Below are 11,546 nucleotides of genomic sequence, written 5' to 3'. Positions count from 1 at the left end.
TCTCTCCTACTATTTCCTGAGTACTTTATATTTTGCACTTTGGGTTTGCCCTGTGCCTTTTGATTATGAAGATATATTTTGAGCACAACAGCGTTTGGGTTTTTTCCCGCTTTGTTCTATGGTGCTTAAATAAATTCAGTAGTTCTAAACCTGCGACTGCCTCCTGTCTACACCAGTGAAATACGGCTAGGTGCAAGGGGATAGAAAAGGACCAAGCTACATCTTTCAGTTAAAGGTAGGCTAAAACTAATGCAATTTTCACTAGACTGTAATAACCTCATAATAGACTGTACTCATAGTGCTTCATAGGCCCGTAAAACTAGGCTACATCAATGAAATACTGTGGTGACTTTGAAAGAAATGAGTTTATTAAATTGCAACAAATACAACAACAAACCGTTAGATTGATGTGCATATTTCTCAATTTACAGTGGACATTACGTCCGTTTTTATACTAAACAAAAATATAAACGCAACATGCAACAAATTGAAAGATTTTACTGAGAAACAGTTTAAATAAGGAAATCAGTCAATTTAAAGTCCTTAGGCCATAATCTATGGATTTCACCTGACTGGGAGTACAGATATGCATCTGTTGGTCACAGATGCCTTAAAAAAAGGTAGGGGCATGGATCTGAAAACCAGTCAGTATATGATGTGCACCATTTGCCTCATGCAGTGCAACACATCTCCTTCGCATAGAGTTGATCAGGCTGTTGATTGTGGCCTGTGGAATATTGTCCCACTCCTCTTCAATGGAGCAGTAGACACTTTCTGTTGTTCGCTGTAACTAATAGAACATAAAGTTGTGTTGTATTGAAAAGCCCTTACTTCTTGGAAAAGTATCATAGCTTTCTCTATTTCTGGCATATGACAACCCCTCCAGAGTTGACAACCCCTCCATTACAGTTTTATTTTAAAGGACCCAACAGTAAAGGACAACTTTAAATTTGGGTTAGTTCTTGTTCCCTCAGCAAAACCACACTAGAGTGACTGTGACCATTTGCTATTTTTTTAATGAAGTGTTACACTGCCCTCTGGTGTGTAGCAATGAACACAATTATTTAGTTTCAGATCCAAAACAAAAGTCAGGACTGGTCAAAAGTATTGCACTAAAGAGGGAATATAGGGTGCCATTTGGGATAGGGGCTGAGCTTCGGCGCAATCTGAAAAACTCTGAATACTGCAACAAGAGAAATTAGGAAAGTCAGTGTCTATGACTATGTCCGGGTCATTACCTTGAACTGTAGACGACCACAGTTGACTGTCTCTTTCATCCATTACAAACTCAGAGCTCAAGGGGTTCTCCGGCTTTTCTGTGTTCCTCTGTTGACATCCATCCTGACTGAATCCAGAATGTTCTTCCTCCTTCTCCATCTTTATTACAAACTCCAGAACACTGGTCTCCTGCTCTCCACAGTTCACAGACTGGTGTAGCTTACTGAGCTTCTCTTGATCTTCTGCCAACTGCTCCTCTAGGAGGGTTAGTGGGGCCTGATTCTCCTCTTCTTCCAAGTGCTGATGATTCTCAATGGGGAGATTCTGGATGGCATTATTGCTGTATCTGGTGCTTCCTGCAAAGACAGTTATAACTGCAAAGCCAAAAAAGATATACAGTTGAAGTCAGAAGTTTACATAGACCTTAGCCAAATACATTTAAACTCAGTTTTTCACAATCCCTGACATTTAACCCAAGTAAGAATTCCCTGTTTTAGGTCAGTTATGATCACCACTTTATTTTAAGAATGTGAAATGTCATAATAGTAGAGAGTGATTTATTTCAGCTTTTATTTCTTTCATCTCATTCCCAGTGGGTCAGACGTTTACATACACTCAATTAGTATTTGGTAGCATTGCCTTTAAATTGTTTATCTTGGGTCAAACGTTTCGGGTAGCCTTCCACAAGCTTCCCACAATAAGTTGGGTGAATTTTGGCCCATTCCTCCTGACAGAGCTGGTGTAACTGAGTGAGGTTTGTAGGCCTCCTTGCTCGCACAGCAAAGCACTCCCACAACATGATGCTGCCACCCCCGTGCTTCACGGTTGGGATGGTGTACTTCCTGCTCTGTCTTCCTGCATACTTCGCATACTTCGCTCCGCGGGTAATATTACATTTCATTACATTACATTGGAACGATTTGATTAGTGTAATGTTAGCTAGCTAGCTACATAGTTGTCTTTGCTGTCTTTGTATCAAGGATAAAGGTGTAGCTTTGTAGCTTTGAGAAACTAACTTTGAGAAACTAAGAGAAACTAACAAGGTTAGTTAGCTACGGCGTCGAAGGATACGGTGCACTGGGTGGGTTTCACGGAATAATACTGTACCAAGTTATCTAGCTGAATAAACTAAGTTTGAGCCTGTTCCTAGAAACATTGAACCACTGTAGTTCACATCAATTATAATTTCTAAAGTGGAAGTTGGAAAAGTTATATGAGTGTTTCAGTGAATGGTTGGTGAGGGAGGCCCTGCTCTCTCGCTTCCCCAGTTGTTTAGATAATTTTCATTCCAATATCCTTTGCATTAGCGTAGCCTCTCCTGTAGCCTGTCAACTATGTGTCTGTCTATATCTGTTCTCTCCTCTCTGCACAGGCCACACCAACGCTTCACACCGCATGGCCACTGCTACTCTAACCTGGTGGTTCCAGCGCGCACGACCCACGTGGAGTTCCAGGTCTCCGTCAGCCTCTGGAACTGCCGGGTCTGCGGCCAACAAGGCAGAGTTCATCTCAGCCTATGCTACCCTCCAGTCCCTCGACTTCTTGGCGCTGACGGAAACATGGATTACCACAGAAAACACTGCTACTCCTACTGCTCTCTCCTCGTCTGACCACGTGTTCTCGCACACCCCGAGAGCATCTGGTCAGCGGGGTGGTGGCACTGGAATCCTCATCTCTCCCAAGTGGACATTCTCTCTTTCTCCCCTGACCCATCTGTCTATCTCCTCCTTTGAATTCCATGCTGTCACAGTCACTAGCCCATTCAAGCTTAACATCCTTATCATTTATCGCCCTTCAGGTTCCCTTGGAGAGTTCATCAATGAGCTTGACGCCTTGATAAGTTCCTTTCCTGAGGATGGCTCACGCCTCACAGTTCTGGGTGACCTTAACCTCCCTACGTCTACCTTTGACTCATTTCTCTCTGCCTCCTTCTTTCCACTCCTCTCCTCTTTTGACCTCACCCTCTCACCGCCCCCCCCCCCCCCCCTACTCACAAGGCAGGCAATACGCTTGACCTCATCTTGACTAGATGCTGTTCTTCTACTAATCTCACTGCAACTCCCCTCCAAGACTCCGATCACTACCTTGTATCCTTTCCCCTCACGCTCTCCTCCAACACTACTCACTCTGCCCCTACTCAGATGGTATTGCGCCGTCGCAACCTTCGCTCTCTCTCTCCTGCTACTCTCTCCTCTTCCATCCTATCATCTCTTCCCTCTGCTCAATCCTTCTCCAACCAATCTCCTGATTCTGCCTCCTCAAACCTCCTCTCCTCCCTTTCAGCATCCTTTGACTCTCTATGTCCCCTATCCTCCCGGCCGGCTCGGTCCTCCCCTCCTGCTCCGTGGCTTGACGACTCATTGCGAGCTCACAGTACAGCGCTCCGGGCAGCCGAGCGGAAATGGAGGAAAACTAGCCTCCCTGCGGACCTGGCATCTTTTCACTCCCTCCTCTCCACATTTTCTTCCTCTGTTTCTGCTGCTAAAGCCACTTTCTACCACTCTAAATTCCAAGCATCTGCCTCTAACCCTAGGAAGCTCTTTGCCACCTTCTCCCCCCTCCTGAATCCTACTCCCCCTCCCCCCCTCCTCCCTCTCTGCGGATGACTTTGTCAGCCATTTTGAAAAGAAGGTTGACGACATCCGATCCTCGTTTGTTAAGTCAAACGACACCGCTGGTCCTGCTCACATTGCCCTACCCTATGCTTTGACCTCTTTCTCCCCTCTCTCTCCAGATGAAATCTTGCAACTTGTGACGGCCGCCCAACAACCTGCCCGCTTGACCCTATCGCCTCCTCTCTTCTCCAGACCATTTCCGGAGACCTTCTCCCTAACCTCACCTTGCTCATCAACTCATCCTTGACCGCTGGCTACGTCCCTTCCGTCTTCAAGAGAGCGAGAGTTGCACCCCTTCTCAAAAAACCTACACTCGATCCCTCCGATGTCAACAGCTACAGACCAGTATCCCTTCTTTCTTTTCTCTCCAAAACTCTTGAACGTGCTGTCCTTGGCCAGCTCTCCTGCGATCTCTCTCAGAATGACCTTCTTGATCCAAATCAGTCAGGTTTCAAGACTGGTCATTCAACTGAGACTGCTCTTCTCTGTGTCACGGAGGCTCTCCGCACTGCTAAAGCTAACTCTCTCTCCTCTGCTCTCATCCTTCTAGACCTATCTGCTGCCTTTGATACTGTGAACCATCAGATCCTCCTCTCCACCCTCTCCGAGTTGGGAATCTCTGGCGCGGCTCACTCTTGGATTGCGTCCTACCTGACAGGTCGCTCCTACCAGGTGGCGTGGCGAGAATCTGTCTCCGCACCACGTGCTCTCACCACTGGTGTCCCCCAAGGCTCAGTTCTAGTCCCTCTCCTATTCTCGCTATACACCAAGTCACTTGGCTCTGTCATATCCTCACATAGTCTCTCCTATCATTCCTACGCAGACGACACACAATTAATCTTCTCCTTTCCCCCTTCTGATAATCAGGCGGCGAATCACATCTCTGCATGTCTGGCAGACATATCAGTGTGGATGACGGATCACCACCTCAAGCTGAACCTCGGCAAGACGGAGCTGCTCTTCCTCCCGGGGAAGGACTGCCCTTTCCATGATCTCGCCATCACGGTTGACAACTCCATTGTGTCCTCCTCCCAGAGTGCTAAGAGTCTCGGCGTGACCCTGGACAACACCCTGTCGTTCTCCGCTAACATCAAGGCGGTGACCCGATCCTTTAGGTTCATGCTATACAACATTCGCAGAGTACGACCCTGCCTTACACAGGAAGCGGCGCAGGTCCTAATCCAGGCACTTGTCATCTCCCGTCTGGACTACTGCAACTCCCTGTTGGCAGGGCTCCCTGCCTGTGCCATTAAACCCCTACAACTCATCCAGAACGCCGCAGCCCGTCTGGTGTTCAACCTTTCCAAGTTCTCTCACGTCACCCCGCTCCTCCGCACACTCCACTGGCTTCCAGTTGAAGCTCACATCTGCTACAAGACCATGGTGCTTGCCTACGGAGCAGTGAGGGGAACGGCACCTCCGTACCTTCAGGTTCTGATCAGGCCCTACACCCAAAGAAGGGCACTGCGTTCATCCACCTCTGGCCTGCTGGCCCCCCTACCTCTGCGGAAGCACAGTTCCCGCTCAGCCCAGTCAAAACTGTTTGCTGCTCTGGCACCCCAATGGTGGAACAAGCTCCCTCACGACGCCAGGACAGCGGAGTCAATCACCACCTTCCGTAGACACCTGAAACCCCACCTCTTTAAGGAATACCTGGGATAGGATAAAGTAATCCTTCTAACCCCCCCCCCCAAAAAAAAAGATATAGATGTACTATTGTAAAGTGGTTGTTCCACTGGATATCATAAGGTGAATGCACCAATTTGTAAGTCGCTCTGGATAAGAGCGTCTGCTAAATGACGTAAATGTAAATGTCAGGCAAGATCTCATCACATAAGCATGGCTCACAATACCAGGCTCTATTGATGAGTAACTTTTCGGGATCTTTAAGACTTGTATTAGTGTAGCAGACAGGGATCTGTGAAACCCTTTCCCCAGCCTCTTTAAGCAATTAAAAGAAGGCCTTTTTTAATAGCTTGGTGGTTTGGATGCTTCAGGAGGGGGGGGGGTCATGTGTGTTTGCGAGGCGGAGGTCATGAGTTTGAGTCTCGGTGTGAGCTGATCGGGGGAAGAACTTGTTAAGCAAGCAACGTGTTGTGCTTTACATGAACTTCCTGAACTTATCCCTATAGGCTTTAGCTGAGTGGGCTAACACAGAGCAGGTAGATACGGACAAAAATCCATGTCGTGATAAATTGCCTGAATTGAAGTGATAACGATAAATAAGATGATATGTTTATAATGTTCGTTTTTTTATTATCCTTTAAACTGCTACTGCTAGTTCGATGGTTGTAGCCATTAACAATTAGCACATTTATTTTAAACTTCACATTTCTCTAGTACAGGCTACTTATCGTAATAAACCATACCAGCAAAATGCCTGCAATAAGTGATCAATATGGTTGATGTCGATAATTGACACTGAAATCGCTCCATATATAATAACTCCTAAAGTATTGGGACAGTGACACATTATTTGTTGTTTTGCCTCTGTACTCCAGCAGATGCACAAATATCATACCCCACCAAAATTCTAACCTCCCCTGTTATTGTAATGGTGAGAAGTTAGCATTTCTTTGGGGTAAGATATTTGTGAGTGTGTAACTTTCTCACTCATCATAATTCACAATTCATCAGGACTATCCGTAATCATGGTAGCATCCACATTTATGTAGAAGTGTTAAGAAACATATTCTATTCTTATTTACAATAAAAGTGACTCCAAAATGACATTACATTACATTACTTACCATTAATTTCTATTGGGCACAAAATAATCTGAAACACAACCAAAACACCAAATGTATCCAACAAGTTTGTAGAGTCACAAGCTTGATGTTATCATTGAGTGCTAGGAATATGAGACCAAATACTAAACTTTTGACTACTTTAATCAACAGAAGTGAATTTGCCCCAATACTTTTGGTCCCCTAAAATATGGGGACTATGTACAAAAAGTGCTGTAATTTCTAAACGGTTCAGCTGATATGGATTAAAATGGGATTTGCCGCCCCCCTGCTGTCATGGCGGGTGCTATTGGTGCTATATCTGCGTTTACACCTTTTCTGTCCTCGGGGTTGGTCATTTTAGGGGATTTGAATCTGGATTAGCTATCCCCAGCCTCAGCTCAATTTAAGAGTATATGCATTGATTTTAATCTGACTCAATTGATCTCAAAACCCGCACGGCTAAATGTGAAAAACCCTGTTATCTCTTCAATGATTGATTTTAATTCTTACTAATAACTATTTGTCTAGTGGAATATTTGCATATGATCTCAGTGATCATTGTCCCATATATGTATAAGAGATACGAAACAGCAAAATACAAATCCTTGTTCAATTGACATGTTCTACTCTGATTTAGCAACAAAAAAAGAGAAAATAGAAAAATATGCACACCCAACTAATCAGGCAAAGGAAAGAAGAACGTATCAATGGAATGTCCGCAACTCTAGTATACTCCAATAGTGATTGAATCAGACGCACAACAAGGACAACGATTCGATCTGAGTTGTATCTTCATCAGGTCATCTCCACTCAGGCTCTACTCTGATTTAGCCACTGTCTCCTGTATTCCTGACCTGAGTTGGCTCTAGAAAATGTATCCTCCATATTTATTCCTCTAGCAGATCAACACACGCCTTTCAAACAGTTCAGAGATCGATCGAACCTTTGGTTTTCTTCTGAATTATCTGAGCTCATTCAAAGGAGAAATCAGGTCTGGGCCAAAGCAAGGGAAAACAGACACTGTAGTGGACTGGCAATCTTTCAGAAAATTGAGAAACAGATGTACTATATCGATTAAGAAAGCTAAATAAAGCTACTTTTTAAGATCTACTGTACAGTGAGGGGAAAAAGTATTTGATCCTGTGCTGATTTTGTACGTTTGCCCATTGACAAAGAAATGACCAGTCTATAATTTTAATGGTAGGTTTATTTGAACAGTGAGAGACAGAATAACAACAAAAGAATCCAGAAAAACTCATGTCGAAAATGTTATAAAATTATTTGCATTTTAATGAGAGAAATAAGTATTTGACCTCTCTGCAAAACATGACTTAGTACTTGGTGGCATAACCCTTGTTGGAAATCACATAGGTCAGACGTTTCTTGTAGTTGGCCACCAGGTTTGCACACATCTCAGGAGGGATTTTGTCCCACTCCTCTTTGCAGATCTTCCCCAAGTCATTAAGGTTTCGAGGATGACGTTTGGCAACTCGAACCTTCAGCTCCCTCCACAGATTTTCTATGGGATTAAGGTCTGGAGACTGGCTAGGCCACTCCAGGACCTTAATGTGCTTCTTCTTGAGCCACTCCTTTGTTGCCTTGGCTGTGTGTTTTGGGTCATTGTCATGCTGGAATACCCATCCACGACCCATTTTCAATGCCCTGGCTGAGGGAAGGAGGTTCTCACCCAAGATTTGACGGTACATGGCCCTGTCCATCGTCCCTTTGATGTGGTGAAGTTGTCCTGTCCCCTCCATGTATGACGGTGGGGATGGTGTTCTTGTGGTCATAGGCAGCATTCCTCCTTCTCCAAACACGGCTAGTTGAGTTGATGCCAAAGAGCTCCATTTTGGTCTCATCTGACCACAACACTTTCACCCAGTTGTCCTCTGAATCATTCAGATGTTCATTGGCAAACTTCAGACGGGCATGTATATGTGCTTTCTTGAGCAGGGGGACCATGCGGGCGCTGCAGGGTTTCAGTCCTTCACGGCGTAGTGTGTTACCAATTGTTTTCTTGGTGACTATGGTCCCAGCTGCCTTGAGATCATTGACAAGATCCTCCCGTGTAGTTCTGGGCTGATTCCTCACCATTCTCATGATCATTGCAACTCCACGAGGTGAGATCTTGCATGGAGCCCCAGGCCAAGGGAGATTGACAGTTATTTTGTGTTTCTTCCATTTGCGAATAATCGCACCAACTGTTGTCACCTTCTCACCAAGCTGCTTGGCCATTTCAGCCTTGTGTAGGTCTACAATCTTGTCCCTGACATCCTTGGAGAGCTCTTTGGTCTTGGCCATGGTGGAGAGTTTGGAATCTGATTGATTGATTGCTTCTGTGGACAGGTGTCTTTTATACAGGTAATAAACTGAGATTAGAAGCACTACCTTTAAGAGTGTGCTCCTAATCTCAGATCGTTACCTGTATAAAAGACACCCTGGGAGCCAGAAATCTTTCTGATTGAGAGGGGGTCAAATACTTATTTCCCTCATTAAAATGCAAATCAATTTATAACATTTTTGACAAGCGGTTTTCTGGATTTTTTTGTTGTTATTCTGTCTCTCACTGTTCAAATAAACCTACCATTAAAATTATAGACTGATCATTTCTTTGTCAGTGGGCAAACGTACAAAATCAGCAGGGGATCAAATACTTTTTTCCCTCACTGTATCTCTGACTCTGCTGGTGTCAGAAATGCAGTAAAAAAAAATGTATGCACTGATGCGTACAAATTCCTCTTCTTCCCTGCCTAAGCAAGTTCTGTCAGACTCTGGCATCATAACTGAGAATAATGGGATAAGTGATGCTTTTAATCATTATTTTATCTCGGCAGGCTTTTATGATGGTGCCGGAGGGGACTGCTGCCGTTTTACGGGCTCCGAACCCGTAAAACGGGTAAAACAATGTGTGTTTTTTCACATTGTTTGTAAATAATGTTGCTGCTACCGTCCCTTATGAACGAAAAGAGCTTCTGGACATCAGAACAGCGATTACTCATTCTCAAACTGGACAAAGAGTATTTCTTTAATGAGTCCAACACAAAGGATATACTGCTTCTCCAAGACAAAATCCCTGTCATTCGCCGGAAGAAAAGACGGAAATACAAAGGGAATTTGTCAGTGAGTGGGTAACCCGCCTCTACCATCTAATATTGGCCAACGGGCAATCACTGGAGAATAAACTTGATGATCTTCGATCGAGACTATCTTACCAACGGGACATTAAAAACTGTAATAATTTTATGTTTCACGAGTCGTGGCTGAACGACAATACGGATAATATACAGTTGGCTGGGTTTTCCGTGCATCGGCTGGACAGAACAGCTTTGTCTGGTAAGACGAGAGGTGGGGGTATGTGTCTATTTGTCAATAACAGCTGTTGCGTGATGTCTAATATTAAGGAAGTCTTGAGGTATTGCTCGCCTGAGGTAGAGTACCTCATGATAAGCTGTAGACCACACTATCAACCAAGAGAGTTTTCATAGATATAGCCGTCTACTTACCACCACAAACCGATGCTGGCACTAAGACCGCACTCAACAAACTGTATAAGTCCATAAGCAAACAAGAAAATGCTCATCCAGAAGCGGCACTCCTAATGGACAAGGGCCTTTAATGCAAGCAAACTTAAATCCGTTGTACCTAATTTGTACCAGCATGTCACATGTGCAACCAAAGAAAAAATAAACTCTAGACCACCCTCACTCCACACAGAGAGACGCATTCAAAGCTCTCCCTTGAACTCCATTTGGCAAATCTGACCATAATTCTATACTCCTGATTCATGCTTACAAGCAGTCTAATGCAGGAAGTACTACTAACTCGCTCATTACAAAAGTGGACAGATGACGCAGATGCCACGCAACAGGACTGTTTTGCTAGCACAGACTGGAATATCTTTCGGGATTCATCAAATGGCATTAAGGATTATACCACCTCAGTCACCGGCTTCATCAATAAGTGTATCGACGACGTCGTCCCCACAGTGTACATATCCCAACCAGAAGCCATGGATTACAGGCAACATCCGCACCGAGCTAAAGGCTAGAGCTGCCGCTTTCAAGGAGCGGAACACTAATCCTTTAAACAGGTCAACATTCACAAGGCCGTGGCGCCAGACGGATTACCAAGACGTGTACTCAGAGCATGCATGGACCAACTGGCAACTTCACTGACATTTTCAACCTCTCCCTGACTGAGTCTGTAATACCTACATGTTTCAAGCAGACCACCATAGTCCCTGTTCCGAAGAAAGCGAAGGTAACCTGTCTAAATTACTTTCGCCCTGTAGCACTCACATCAGTAGCCATGAAGTGCTTTGAAAGGCTGGTCATCAACACCATCATCCAGGAAACCCTAGACCCACTCCAATTTGCATACCACCCCAACAGATCCACAGATGACGCAATCGCACTCCCCACTCTTTCCCACCTGGACAAAGGAACACCTATGTGAGAATGCTGTTCATTGACTACAGCTCAGGGCTTCAACACCATAGTGCCCACAAAGCTCACCACTAAGCTAAGGACCCTGGGACTAAAACAGCTCCCTCTGCAACTGGATCCTGGACTTACTGACGGGCCGGCCCCAGGTGATAAGGGTAGGCAACAAAACATCTGCCACGCTGATCCTCAACACAGAGGCCACTCAGAGGTGTGTGCTTAGTCCCCTCCTGTACTCCCTGTTCACCCACGACTGCATGGCCAAGCACGACTCCAACACCATCATTAAGTTTGCTGACAACACAACAGTGGTAGGCCTGATCACCGACAACGATGAGACAGTCTATAGGGAGGAGATCAGAGACCTGGCAGTGTGTTATTCTGCCACCAACCTCTCCCTCAACGTGAGCAAGACAAAGGAGCGGATAGTGGACTCCAGGAAAAGGGGGGCCGAAAACGCCCCCATTCACATTAACGGGCTGTAGTGGAGCGGTTCGAGAGTTTCACAAGCTCCTTGGTGTCCACATCACCAACAAACTATC

The sequence above is a fragment of the Salmo salar genome, chromosome 03 (assembly GCF_965601325.2).
Source record: "Salmo salar chromosome 03, fSalSal1, whole genome shotgun sequence".
Taxonomy (NCBI): Eukaryota; Metazoa; Chordata; class Actinopteri; order Salmoniformes; family Salmonidae; genus Salmo; species Salmo salar.
This window is presented reverse-complemented; position numbering follows the sequence as displayed.